The sequence below is a fragment of the Gossypium hirsutum genome, chromosome A04 (genome assembly GCF_007990345.1).
Source record: "Gossypium hirsutum isolate 1008001.06 chromosome A04, Gossypium_hirsutum_v2.1, whole genome shotgun sequence".
Classification (NCBI taxonomy): domain Eukaryota; kingdom Viridiplantae; phylum Streptophyta; class Magnoliopsida; order Malvales; family Malvaceae; genus Gossypium; species Gossypium hirsutum.
Genome location: NC_053427.1, coordinates 69,147,057 through 69,162,206, shown reverse-complemented (window position 1 = coordinate 69,162,206; position 15,150 = coordinate 69,147,057).

Sequence of the window (15,150 nt, the reverse complement as noted above, 5' to 3'; positions counted from 1 at the left end):
GTCCAAACACTTCCTCTAGATATGACATCAAAGTGCACCTGGCTATCCTTTTCTAAGCATGTATAGAAATACTAAAGCATATCACTCTATCAACCCCGTTTCAATTAATTTTCGTATTATTCTCTTGAATCTATCCCAAGTCTACCCTAGCGTCTCTGTACTCCCCTATCTGAAGTCAAATAACTCTTCATAAGCGGCTAGCACTTCAGTTATAAGAATATTCCGCTTCAAGAACAATTGTAGAAATTCTTCTTAAGAAGTAATAGTATCCAGAGGTAACATATCTAACCACTCCCTAACTTTACCTCATAGCACGAAAGGTATTAACAACAGTCGAATCGTATCCTTTGGGAACCTCGCATAGCTAATAATGCTACAAACATGCTCAAACCTTCGAAGAAAAACCATAGGATTTCTCCCCATCCTCACTAAATTGAAGATTCATCATAATCCTTGTTATCAAGAATGGATTAGTCTCAAAATTTGGCATATTAGTATAAAAACTCATAACCAATTACAGTCATATAACATGTTCCTTAGCAATGAAGCCATGATCAATGAACAGAAGGTGCCTTACTCCATAAGAAAGCTCAAATTCCTAGAATCAATGAAAGAATAAACCAAGTAAACAAATTGCATTATCCATTCAATGAAAACAATTAATATTTGAGGTCATATCTATAAATTCAACTTTCTTTGATTACCTCTCTAAATACATGCAACGGAAATAAAAATAGTTTAATCAAACGTCGATTACCCGACAACGACGCCAACAACTTGATCCCCCCTCCCTCGATCTCATGAAGGAAGGTTGAGATTAAAGATCAACACTCAAGAATTAAAATAAAATATATTATCATGAATTTATTGCAAGTGTGACAGGTCAGTTATAATATTTGTAGTGTTACGATGGAACACTGGAGTATTTCAAGGATCGAACCCAAAAGAATCGCATATTGAACAATTTCTATATAAAGTGCATGTAAAATAAATAGTCTAACCAACTAATCGCAAAAAGTTATATTACGACAGATTCTAAAGTCAAGAGAAATTAATCTAATTTACTATCTAGCTAGCAAATACTAAATTGTAAAACGTACAAAGTTATGAAATTAACAATTAGAATAACAAACGGTGGTTGATTGACATTAATGTGGTTCACGAATCCTTGAATTAGGGATCCAAATCGCTTAAAATCCCAAAATGGCTTCATTTTACCTCTCGATCTCCATTTTTCCAAGTTAAACAAATTAATCTGAATTATCTCTCGATCTCACCTGTTAACCTGGAACTAATGAATTGGTGCCCAACAAGAGCTCCTTTTGGTCTCGCCTGCCTAGATGTTCCCTTAAGGTCGCCAATCCTAAGTTTTTAGTTTCATTCAAATTAGTCCAATTTATTATGATTTGGTCCTTCATTCAAAAATCAACTCACCACATCTCCATCAACCAACCCCCTTAAAGGTTGAACATATTAGGTAAGCTCAAAAGGTATAAAAATGTATATATGTATTTAATTGTTGTTGAAATGTGTATTTGTTTATATTGTTTGAAACTTGAAATGCTATAAACTAATACCAAGGTAAGAAAGAACTTATTTGAAAACCAATGAAGACTTGTGAAACATGATTCATATGGATTCGGAATAAATGTGACTTGTTCATTGTATGTGTACTGAGAGCATGGAAGTGCCCCTGATTTATAAATGTTATGAATCCAAGTTAAATGTCCATTTGAACATGGTAAACGATTAGGGTACAATTGGCATTCCACTAGGGTTAGAATGCGCACTTGTACAGGTTTGCACTTCGATGCCCCTGTTCACACTTCGGTGTCCATGTTTGCACTTTGGTGCCCCTGATAGCACTACGATGCTCCTTGGTATGGTGTAGTTACTTGAGTATTCGAATTATTTTTCTATGGTTCATCGGGCTAACTGTTAAAAGAAAGTAAATTGATTGACTTCATGAATTGCTTGGAAATGATTTGTTTGTACAATAATTAAAATGTTAACTAATGATATTGAATGAATGATGAGTATGTGTTTAAAAGTTGTTTGAAAATGATATCAAAATGACTGGAAAGTTTATAGTTTATATATATGAAACGTTCGTTTTGGAAATGTGACATGTGGTGATAGGGTTATATGTTTAAAAGAAAAAGATATTTGATTTTATGTGTGATGAGTTGAGAAGAATGTGTTTGTGAATAGATATGATCACTTGATTAACTTGATTCATAGGTTTTATAGTTTTGACTGAATGATACTGTTATGTATCGTATTAAATGGATTTGGGAAGATTATATGATTTGATTCGTAATATACTCACCTTACTATTGTAAAATGTCTTGACAAGAAAGTGACTTAAATGTGAATCTAATATAAGACTATTGTTTATGTACCTTTGAACTTACTAAGCATGTCAACGCTTACCCTGTTTTATTTTTATGTCTTCTGTAATTGCATTTTTACGAAACTTTCCTATCAGATCACTTCCAGAGCCCACACTATCTAGTGTCTCTTTTGGTAATCTTTGTTTCATCTTGGCTCGATAGTAACTAGCATGTAACAAGTATAATGTATATATACGCTTGATGTTGAACTTGTGAAATTGCCATTTTGGTATGTTTATATGGTCTTGTATGAAAGTGAGGTTGATAATGTTAATTTTGGTAAATTGAGTCATACTTATGCATAGATGAAGTGAAGGTAGATGTGCCTAAATTGAATGTGTATTAGCATATTGAAATAAGATCTCTATGATGAATGTACAGGCAATGCATGAATGGTATGGTTGAATTGAATGGATAGAATTAGTTTTGTTATATTGTGGTGCCAAATGAGGTATATCGGTTAGGCACTTTAGGTTGTTTTGTATCATGATTTGGCTTGATTTCTTAATGTTTTTTAGGCAAGACTTTGAAGTATATTGATTTGTGTTGGGAAAGCTTAAGTGTTCAGCTTGAATAAATTGTAAAAATGGTCATTTTCTATGTCACACGGTTGGTTGACACGACCGTATGCCACGAGTAATTTTGATGCATGACTATTGACACGGTCTCATTCTATCACTTAACCTAGCCATACAACAGTGTGAATATTTTCAAAATTTTACGTTTAGGTCCACAATGCCTCAGTTTGTTACACGGTCTGGTGATACGATTGTGTGATTCAGATTTACACAGCTTCAATCATTAGCATAATTAGAGTACACAACTGTGTGATTCAACACTACACAACCTCAGCCTGTCACATGGCCGTGTGACCCCTGTTTACTAAAACTTCCTTATATTTTGTTAAGTTTACAATTAAGTCCCTTTATGTTTCCAAGATGGTTTAAAGAGCTTCCATAAGCTTGTTTGGGACTTGGATTGATGTGTAAATCATAGAATGCTTGAGTTATGAACATTTTAATGATTTTTTTATTTCTAAATGTGAGATTTACATGTATTTTGTTCTGTTCTCCTTTTTAACATCTTGTAGCTCGAGCCCGACAGTTGGACTAGGTATGGGGTGTTACAAATATCGTGATACCCAAAGTGGATATTGTGATACCTAAAGTGGATATCGTGATACCACTGAAGAATGGTCTCTAATATCGATTCTGTTGGAGGTATCACAATTCCAGGGTTTGGATATCGAATACCCTCTCATTTGGTGTCATTCTCATCTAATTTCAACCTCTAACACGTCCTTACATCACTCAACCATAGGTTAGGGCCCCCACTGGCACTATTGGCCAAATTGGGTCTCAAAATGAGTAAAAACAATGCATTTACACTTATTAAATTAAAATCTAAAAATTACGAAAAACTACGGAAAAGACACTACTTTGATTGAGAATAAGCTCCTTAAGTATACCGGAAAATCCTAATTTGACATATCAAATTAAGAAAAATCACCTACTCAGCACGTCATGGAAGTTACTTGTGCTCGTGTTTTACTTTTGTATGTTATTTTTCAAGCGAGACAAATAAATGTGGGTGACCTGATTTATCACAATATGAAGCAGTGCACTGATTGGCATACGAAAGGAATTCTGTATCCACATTTGATTATAGAGATGTGTAGGAGAACGAGTGTAGAGATAGACTTGAGGATCTGACCTACCCACCGAAGGGCAACCTTAATGATGCCATCTCCAAGAATTTTTGCAGCAAACATTCAAGTTGAGTGGAGGAGAAAAGTGAGAGTGTGGCCATACATAGAGAATATACTTGAGACCATGGGCTCTGGGAACCAATGGAGGAGCCAAGACTGATGATATTTAGGGTATAGTAAAATAAGGCAACTTCAGCAGCTCCGACAAGTGGAGACTTGAACATGCAAGCATATCTCGAGTACATTACACAGTGTATGGTGACTCTCAGGCCAGTAGTGACCCACTACGCCGAGAGACACGATTTAGAAATGTCTCTTAAGGTCGTAACCACCTTTATTATGGGACTCTCTCACTGATGTTGATCCCGCGATTCCACCACAAAGTGGTGATATGCGTTCGAGACCAAAAGAGAAGGGGACCACCATCTACGACCCATACAATGCTCCACATCCCACAACAAAAGTACAATCCATGAGCAAGGGGAAAGAGAAAATGATCATCTCAAATGAAGACAATGACGACAAGATGAACAAGTTTGATGATGATTATTTTGTTGACCTTTGAGGGATTTTTATTTGTTCTTTTATTTCTTTTACTTAGAAATATTGTATTCATTTTTAATTTTCTTTTTACAGTATTTAGGTTTTATGCTATTTTGGGTTTTATTTTTTCTGTAGCTATTTTTCCATCCATTTGGAACACATGTGATCTCAATGCTGAATTGATTAAGGATTCGACCTTCTTCAGGGAAGTTTTCTTGTTTATGCTTTATTTGTTTGACATTGAGGACAATGTATGTTTTAAGTGTGAGGGGAATACATAGATTTTAGTTTGTTTGTTTCCTTTGTTTTCTTTATCTTTTTTCTAATTTATATACCGAATTTTTTTAATTGAATGGTGCTTGGATTATGTTGAAATTAAAAATATTGGTGGTGAATAATGAATTATGTGTTGATTTCTATCAAGCATGCAACTTATTATTGATACAAGATAAATTGGTTACTTTTAAAATAGATTGATTAATTTACATGGTTAAATTGCATAATAGACTATAGGTGACTAGAGGTGATCATGGGTTGGGCCGGGCCCAGACAAAATTTTAGGCCCGTCTACTAGGCCCGAGATCTGCCCGGCCCGAAATATGGGCCTAAAAATTTGTCCAAGCCGGCCCGAAATAAAATTGCTAAGCCCGAGCCTGGCTCGGTCCGACCCATATTAAATTTTTTTTCTTATTTCATTAAATAAAAAAATTTAAAAATATAATAAATCAAATATATTTAAAAACATAAAAACAAATATTAAAACAAATAAAAATGATACTAAAACAATTATTAAAACAATACACAAATTGAAAATATAATAAAAAGTGGTTATATTAAAATTTTAAAATGATTAAAAATAAAATAAAAAATTTATTAATATATAATTCGGGCCGGGCCGGGCCGGGCCCGGGCTGTAACATCCTGATTTTGGGCTTAGTCGGAACAGTGGTTTCAAGACCACAAATCCGATGAGGAAAATTTTATTTTTTATTATATTTTTTGGTCTACAATTTCACGAAATAATTTTGTGAAAATTTCGGTTGAAAATTTCGACGTTTGGGCACTCAATTTGGTCAAAAGGACTAAATTGTAAAAAGTGCAAAAGTTGAGTTCTACATGTTAGAAGTGTTTAATTGTTATGAGTTTTTAAATCTAAGGTCCTTAAATGGAATTAGACCATTTTGAAGTTTGTGGACAAAAATGGACATGGTATGATAGGTTTTTAAAAGTTTATCATTAAGGGCATTTTAGTAAATTGGTAATTAAATGAATTAAAAATGCCAAAATAAGTCAATTTTTCTCATCTTCTTCCTCATGGCCAATATTTCATGAAAAACACCATGTCTAGGGTTTTCAAGCTTTCCAAGCTCATTTGTAAGTGATTCCGAGCCCCGTTTTTAATGTTCTTTACATTTTTGAAGTCCCGGTAACATGTTTTAGCTATTTCTATCATTATTTTGAGCTAGGGTTTGTGTTTAAAAATTTTCCCATTAATGATATGCATGTATTTTGATGTTTAATGGTAGAATATGAAGCTTGAAATTGTGTTAAACAACTTTTGCTAAGTGATTTTACGTGAAAACGAGTAAAACGGCATAATCGGTAAAAATATCTAATGTTCATAAGTAAATGTTAGAGTGAGAATTTGATGTTTCCATAGAAGGGAAAAATGATCAACATGTCATAGAACATAAGAAAATAGCATGAAGTTTAATTTTCGAAACTTGGCCAAAAAGTGCAAATATGCAAAAGTTTAGGGGTCAAAATGCAAATTTGTAAAAATATGATTTTTGGACCCGTATGAATAATGTGACTAATTGTTAGGCTAAATGTGATATTATAGATGAAGGAAATCAAGATTCAGGCTTAAATCGGGAAAATACAAGGTTATGGACTAAAATGGTAAATTACCGTTTTTGGATTGAGGTAAGTTCGTGTGTTAATAATAATGCAATACCATGCATGAATTGTAATTCTCTATTGATATGGCGTAAATTGTATGAGTTAATATGTTTAAGAGAAGTTGATGGATGGTATGTATGATATGGAAAAATGTAATGCTTGTTCTGACATGTGAAATTGAATGGCAAATTATTATTACATGAATTGAGTGTTAAATTACTATTACCTGCATTGTATGAATTGCTACACGATTGTACCTGATGAGATTTCAACAAGTTTGTACGTAAATAATTTATCGATTCTTTTTATTTTATTATATTTTGTTATCATATGAAATGTGGCTGCCTATAGAATGACTATTTGTTGTAAATTGCAAATTGAAAAAGGACTATGAATAAATTTGTAACATGTTGGAAAGTGAGAAATTTCCCGATTGAGCCTTCGGAATAGAAACGATACGAATGATCTATTGTGAGGTCGCATGTGTAGTACTAAGTGCAGGCTACTATGCGTACCCGATAACTTCGATCACGTCTGTAGTACTAAGTGCAGGCTACTACGTGTACCGGATAATTGGTCGCATGTGTAGTACTAAGTGCAGGCTACTATGCGTACCAAATAGCTTTGGCTATAAGTGTGAAAATATGTGCAGGCATCTGAGTATCAGTTATTATTCTGAAGAGTTCAACGGGAAAATCGATTAAGTAAAAAATACATGTGAACATGATTATATGATGAATAAGTGCAGCTATATGTTTAAGAAAATTTTGAGCAATATGCTCGATATTTGAGTGAACTTCGATAAGACAAAATGGATTAAGTGAAATTATGTAAGAGTGAATTTTAGTAGTAAAACAGTGTTGGACAGCAGCAGTTGTGTGAATTTGAAAATTTACCAAAAATTGTGTAAGTTGAATTAAATTTCAAATAAATTATGGAATTAAATCTTAATGAGTCTATTTTCATATAAAGAAAACATGGGGAGCAAAAGAGTTGTATATTATGTGATATTCTAATTTTTGTAAGACAGTGTCAGAATGAATTCGAGATCCCCTGTTCTAACTTGGAAATTTTTTTAAAAATTGTAGAAGATTAATTATGGGTTATAATTTATATTATTAGAATCTTTTATTAGTCTACTTTTAATAGAAACAAACAGGAACATTATCTGAGTCTCGTACTATGAGATAAATAAATTTTAGTGAAGAAAGGTCGAAGCTGTCAAACAGCAAAACAAGGGAGACTTTGAATAATAAATTATATTTATTGGCTGGACCAAAAATTTTGAATATTTTATGGTGGAAATATATATGAGTCTAGTTTCTGTGAAAATTTACAGATGTTAATTTGGAGTTCCGTAACTCCAGATATAAATGATTTAGTGACTGTGACTCAAGAAAGCAGCTTAACCAGAACATGTGTAAATGTACAATTGGGTTAGTTTTACTATGGAAAGCATGTTAGTAAATTGCTTATTATTATTTCATGCGAGCTTACTAAGCATAAAGCTTACCCCCTCCTTTCCATTTCTTTTAGTATTGCCAGGTTAGCTCAGGGTTGGAGATCGTCGGAGGCAGCATCACACTATCAAGCCAACACATTGACAGTATAAACACATATGTTAGAATTATCAAGTGAGTGGCATGTATAGGGACCTAGTTTTATAACATGTGTTATTATAATTTGGCCAAATATATTGGTCCTTAGTGAGCTAATGATTCTGACTTATAAATCTAGCTATTTATGTTATGTTTGATATTGGTGATGTGCATATGCTTGTTTGTCATACATGGTTGGTAATATGTTATGTGTTGTTGTGAATGTTTAAGTCCGTTAACGCCTCGAACCCTATCCTGACGTTGGATACGGGTAAGGGGTGTTACATGGGCCGTACCCAGGCCAAAAAACTCTTACTCGAGGCCCGGCCCATTTTCTAAACGGACCTCGTTTTTTTACTTAAGCCCATTTTTCGGGCCTATATTTTTACCCAAACCCTCCCATTTTTCGGGCGGGCCTTCGGACCGGGCGGCCCAGCTCTATAGGTGACTACCTATGTAAGAATGTTTGATTTTGTGCCATAGGATAAATAAGTACAATAATGTTTGTAGATACATGCTGGCTGAGTCAATTATTAGTTATTGGTTTAATTAAAATCATGAAAGAAATTATGTTTTGTGGGATGCTTAAGAATAACCTAAGATATTGTTTGAATAGCCAACGTTTAAATGACCTACCTTTACGCTATGTATCTCTAGTGTCGCATGTTTGAGTCTATTTACTTTTCCTTGATAAACCTTTCTTTCATATTGAAACCTTGAGCCAAAACTAAATTAAAATTTGAACCTTTGCTTATCTTTTTCCTTGATTGCATTGTGAAATAGACGTTAGGCCACGAATATTGAGGGCTTAGGTAGAGACATTCCAATGATTTCAAAAAGAAATTGACTGAAAAAAAGTTAAGAGATAGAACAATATGGTGAGTATAGAAATCTTACAAAAATGTGCGTAATGAAAAATACTTGAGAAAATAAGAACATTGTGAGGGTTAAAAGCAAAGCGAGTGGATAAAAGCATGGATTTGGTTAAAAGCATTTGGGGTGAAAAAGAGTGAAGTATTTAGAATTTTGAGCTTAAAAGAGCATTTTTCATTTCTTCAATGTACTAAAACGTGCTAGCTTTTTTTATACTCATTAATATTGAACTGAATCTTCCACATTTTTGGAGAGATAAGAAAGGTGAGAGAAGGAGAAATAAAGTGGTGAGCTTAAAAGATAAAATTGGGGGTGAAAGGGAACAATGTCATATTCGTAACTATTTCTAACATTTGAACCATTTTGAATAATATTTCTTTGAACTCATATCGTCCTAAGCCTCAAAGCGTTACAAGCCTAAAAGACGTATGCAACTTAAGCATTTTGTATGCATAATTTTTTATTATTACTAATAATTAACTTGTTGAATGTCTTTGATTCACATGATTGTATCTATTATGTATCTATATGACTTAAATTGATGGTAACAGGATTGAATATTTGGTCATTTCGATTACTTCTAGGTCCATTAGTTATTTAATTTAGTAAACTAGGGAAATTTACTTTAAGAGTTTTCAAGTTATTAAACTATCAAGATTAAGTTGCATGCGAGATAAAATTGATACAAATTTAATATTTGCGTACCATGGTTCTTAGTATTTAATATAATCCAAGGGACGTCTTTTGCATGTTCATGTGTTTAGACTCGATTTTGCTTAAGGACAAGCAAAATGTTAAGTGTGGGAGATTTGATCTAGCACGAATTATCATGTTATTTGTTATCCCTTTTCACATAATTTTAGCATGTTTACTAGTAAAATCAAGTCAATTTCATAATAATTTATGTTTTTAGATTCTAAGTAGTAGTATTACAATTTATAGTAGTTTTTATGATATTTTACAACTACTAACTATTTTGTGGATAAGTAGGATGGATCGGGAGATGAAGATACAGCTTCTGGATGAAGGTACTATCAATTTTGCAACAACAAGCCTAGAAGTTGCAACATTAAAGCCAGATGCGAAGAAGAGCCAAAACAGTCCACGTCGTGACGAGCAAGTACTCGACATTGCGATGATTTCTTAAGTGTACGAGCCATGATTTTAAGGGCAATTTAGGGTAGGTTTTCAACTTAAAACCCTAATTATTGTATTAAATGGAAAGGCACTTTGGTCTTTTTATTTTTCACTATTTAACCAACATTATACAAATATTAGAGGAGGCGGATTTGGAAATTCAACAACTTTCAGTAGAGTAGATTAGGTTTTCTTAAGTTTGTAATATTTTCTTTCTTATTATTTTAGATGTTAGCTTTCTCGTAGATTGGGTTTTTATTTTCCGATTGAACGATGCATTCGAGGAAGATTCAAGACTTCGTAATCAGTAAGAATTATGAATAAGAATTTTCTCCACTCAATCTTATCTTTATTTTTTTCTCAATTGGTTGATCAAAAGTGTGTTTATTGATGAGAATGAGTTTATGTTAATTGATTAATTTGTTATTTGGTTTATGTTGATTTTGATTTGATCATGAATTGTTATTCTATTTTGCCAAATTATTAAAACACTAGAATTGACAACTCTAGGTAGTAAGCTAGGTAGATGAGATCGAAGGGATATTTTGTCGTGTATCAATTTGGTTGAGTTATGCTTCTAAGTGAGACCGAAAGGGTATCTTAAGGGTAATCTTTAGTCTGGATGAGATCGAAAGGGTATTTAAGGTTAGTAACAATTCAATCAAATTAAGATTTAGCTTAATTAATTAATTAATTGACTAGTTAAGTGTTTAATTGGGAATTAGGAATTCATTAGTAATTAGTAAATTAGAAATATCTTAGTCAATTAGTTTTGTTTCAATTTAATCCTAAATTTGCACTACTAATTCGTAACTTGATTAGACTAGTGATTGTTTTCAGATGGTTAATTTAGTAGCAGTTTTCACCAACTTTACCAATCCTTTGGGTACAATCCCCAGAATACTTCCAGCATTTCTTGTAAATAAACCTATATTACAATTTGATTTGTTCACTTGCAGACACCGCACATTATATCTATATTTAATAGCATTATTTTAAGCATCGATGCACACATACCGAGGCATAGTCAATTACTTATCTATCATATCGCACAAAATCAAACATATTTACAGAGATAGTTACCTTCAGTCTATTATGCAATTTACATATGTGAATTAATTAATCAACCTCAAAAGCAACCAAATTATTTAATATCACTTAAAATTTGCATGCTTGGCAGAAATCAATACGTAAGTTAACATTCACCACCAATAATATCAGTATCGACATAATCCAAGCACCATGCAATTCAAACAAAAACATATTTTTTTAGGGGTATATAAAATAAAAAATAACAAAAAAATAAAACAAACAAACAAACTAAAAATCTATATACTCCCTCTCACACTTACAACATACATTGTTCTCAATGTAAAATAATTAAAGCATATGCAAGAAAACTTCCCTAAATAAGGTCGAATCCTTACTATTATCCTGTATCAAGATCACGTGTACTACAAATGGTCGGAAAAGTTCTATAGAAAAATAAAACATAAGACTGAAGTAGCATAAAACATAAATAATGTAAAAATTAAAAATAGAGCAACAAAATTACAATAAACATTTTTTCCCTTTTTTTAATCATAAAATAAAGGAAATAAAAAGATTAAGTAAAACTCCATCAAATGTTAGTAAAATAATCATCATTGAACTCCCATCAAATGTTAGTAAAATAATCATCATTGAACTCGTCCGTGTTGTCATCATTTTCTTCATCCGAGATGATCATTTTGTCCTTTCTTTTGCTCATGGAATGTAATTTTGTTGCATTTTGTGGAGCGCTAGATAGGTTGCAGATGGTGATCCCTTTCTCTTTCAATCTTAAATGCACACCACCATTTGATGCCGAGGCAGGTTGTTGTGGTGGGATCGTAGGATCAATATCGGCGGGAGCATTCTATGATGAAGGTGGTTGCGACCACGAAAGCATCTCTAAACCATGCTTTTCAGCGTAGTAAGTCATTGCCGACCCAAGGTTCACCATGCAGTTCTCTCTAAACCATGCCTTTCTGCGTAGTGAGTCATTTTCGCCCCAAGGTTCACCATGCACTAGTCAGGTACTTGATATATGCTTGCATGTTTGAGTCCCTACTCATCGGAGTTTCTGGAGTTGCTTTCTTCCACTGCACCTTTGATGGCACAAGTCTCAACTCTTCCATAAGTTCAGGAAGTCTATGGTCTCGAATGTACTCCTTATATACCACTACACTTTCTTTATGCTCCTCAACTTGACTTGCATGCTTGTTGCAAAATTGCTCGTAGATGGCATCATTGATGATGCCCTTTAGTAGACAAGTCGACTCATCAGGTATATCTCTACACTTGCTTTTCTACACATTTTTGTAATCAAGTGAGGATACAAAGTTCTCCTCGTATGCCCATCGACACATCGCCTCATATTATGATAAATTTGGTCTCCTACATTTATCTGTTCTCTCTGCAAAATGACATATAAAAGTAAAGCATGATCATGGGTAACTTCCATGACATATTGAATGGGGAATAATTTAGCACAAATAAAATACATGCACATTTTAACAATCGAGAACATTATTGATTGTTTGAAACAAATGGGTTCTTTAGTAATTAACTTCTGAACCCAACTACCTAGACATTTTTGTTAAAAATTTAATAATTGCATCATAATCCACCTCTTTTTCATTCAAATTATCAGAAAAATCAGATTTGTAATGAGGTTTCTTATGGAAAGACTCAATTGTTATAGGAGAGACATCTACAAGAACATCTCTCATAAGGACCTTTTGGTCCTGCTATTTAGGAAAATTCGCATAGAATTCCTAAACAATTAAGATGACAACAGGTCGGGTAGCGTGTCAACAAAATGCTATCCACTTCAATCATTCATATGGAATTTTATGATTATATTTATTAACTTATATTATGTTTGAATTGTATGATTATATTTATTAATTTATATACATGTGAAATAATAATGACTTATGGCTTCAAAAGGACTAAATTGAAAAATGTGAATAGATACGTAGTATGGAATGAATTGTAAATTGTTATATGATTAGACAAGTATAATATGACGTTACATGGTTCAAAATGTATATGAATGATTTTTTGGAATATGAAAGTGTATATGATTATAGGGTTTGAAATGATATGAAAAAAGAAGATGGGTGTTTGATCAGGAATTAATACGATAGCTTGAAATCCAACATTTGTTGCGGATTCTCTGAAGCTAGTGTTAGTAACATCATACTAAGTTAGTGTTAGCAATCCTGATCAGAAGCTAGTGTTAGCAACCCAAATATGTTAGCTTGTATAAATAAATGGATGTTGCGATCAGGGATTAATTTGATGGTTTGAAGTCTAGCATCTGTTGTGGATTCTCTGAAGCTAGTGTTAGCAACCCTGATCTGAATCTAGTGTTAGCAGCCCTATAATGTCAGCATATGTAATCAAATCAATTCTATGTACTTGAGTTTAGTTGAATTCAGTTCTACAGGCGAAAAACAGAAATGAAAGTGGTATTAATAAAAAAATAACTATTAATATACACAAATTTGAATCAAGTTTTTTATGATGCAAAAATGAGTGTGATTGGAATATGGTATGAATAGGGTTTGAATTATATGTTTAAGAGATGTACATGATTGGGATGACATATATTATGTTATACTGGATTGTTGAATATGTATAGGTGAATTATAATGTAAGTACTTGATGTGTAAACAACTAACCTATTGGCTATTTGTTTTAGATGTATATGAATGTTGAGGATGCCAAAGGATGTCATGTCTAATGCTAATGTATTTCAATTACTACGTAATAATACGATAAGTTACGTAAATTTCTTATGGACTTATTAAGCATTCGTAATGCTTACTCTGTTATGTTTTCCTGTCTTGTAGTTGTCTTTTGCGAAACATGAAGATCGGATCAAATCAGAGTTCACACTATCTAGCCTTTGATTCAGTAGTCTTTTCTTCGTTTGGACTCAGTTATGTGGTACATATATAGGAAATGTTATGTACATATGTGTACCTTGAGTTATGGTATTTTTGAATCAAAATGTTGTTTGAATTTTGAATGATTTCATGTCATATACATTTATGTGATTGTTGGATATGTCCAAAGCTATGAAGAAAGCATAGGCTACCAAGAATGGTATTGATGTACTTGATGATTGGTGAATGTATATAGGACTTGAATCATATATGTGTTTATATTAAATGTTCATAAGTTTTGAACCTAGAATGATGTTGATATGTTTTTTAAACATACAAATGTGCCAGGGTTGAATTTAGAAATGAATTGTTTGTTGTTGGACTATTCGTAGGAGAGTCCGCCATTTGTACGTTCACTTGACTATTCGCCAATTACAATTCATGAAGCAGTCTGTAGATGCTTTGTGTATGTATGAGTACATCAAGTCAAATTGCTACAAGTCTATCCGTGAGACTATCCACAATATGTATATTTGCAGATTCTATTTGCCACATTTCTTTATACGGAGTTTAGATGCACTGTAATAGGATTGTTTGTGAGATGTTTGTATGCGTTGTTCGTGTTGTATCTGCCCACAAGATCTATTCTCATTTCATCTATTCGCTATTTGTACGGGCTATAGTAAATCTATTCTATTGTAATTATTTTGTGTATGTGGTTGCTTCGGTGACTATGGTAGTACCCTGTAACTTGGGCCCGTTGATTGAACTGGGTAAGGGGCCATTACATTCACTGGCTATTGACTCCCTCAATTCTAAATAAAATGTTGATTATATAGTCACTAATCCAAAGACCAAATTGTCCCTCCGTTTAATACAATAATTAGGGTTTAAAGTTGGAAAATGACATTGGTTGCCTTTAAAACTGAAGTCAACACAGGCAGGAATTTGTCATGACATCATGACATCAGGTACTTCCTCATCACAACGTGAAGTCTGTTTGGCCTTTCCTTGTGTCTGTCTTTGGTGTCGCGACTTCCACGCTTTGTTGTTGTGGCATCAACTGTAGTTTCATCCCA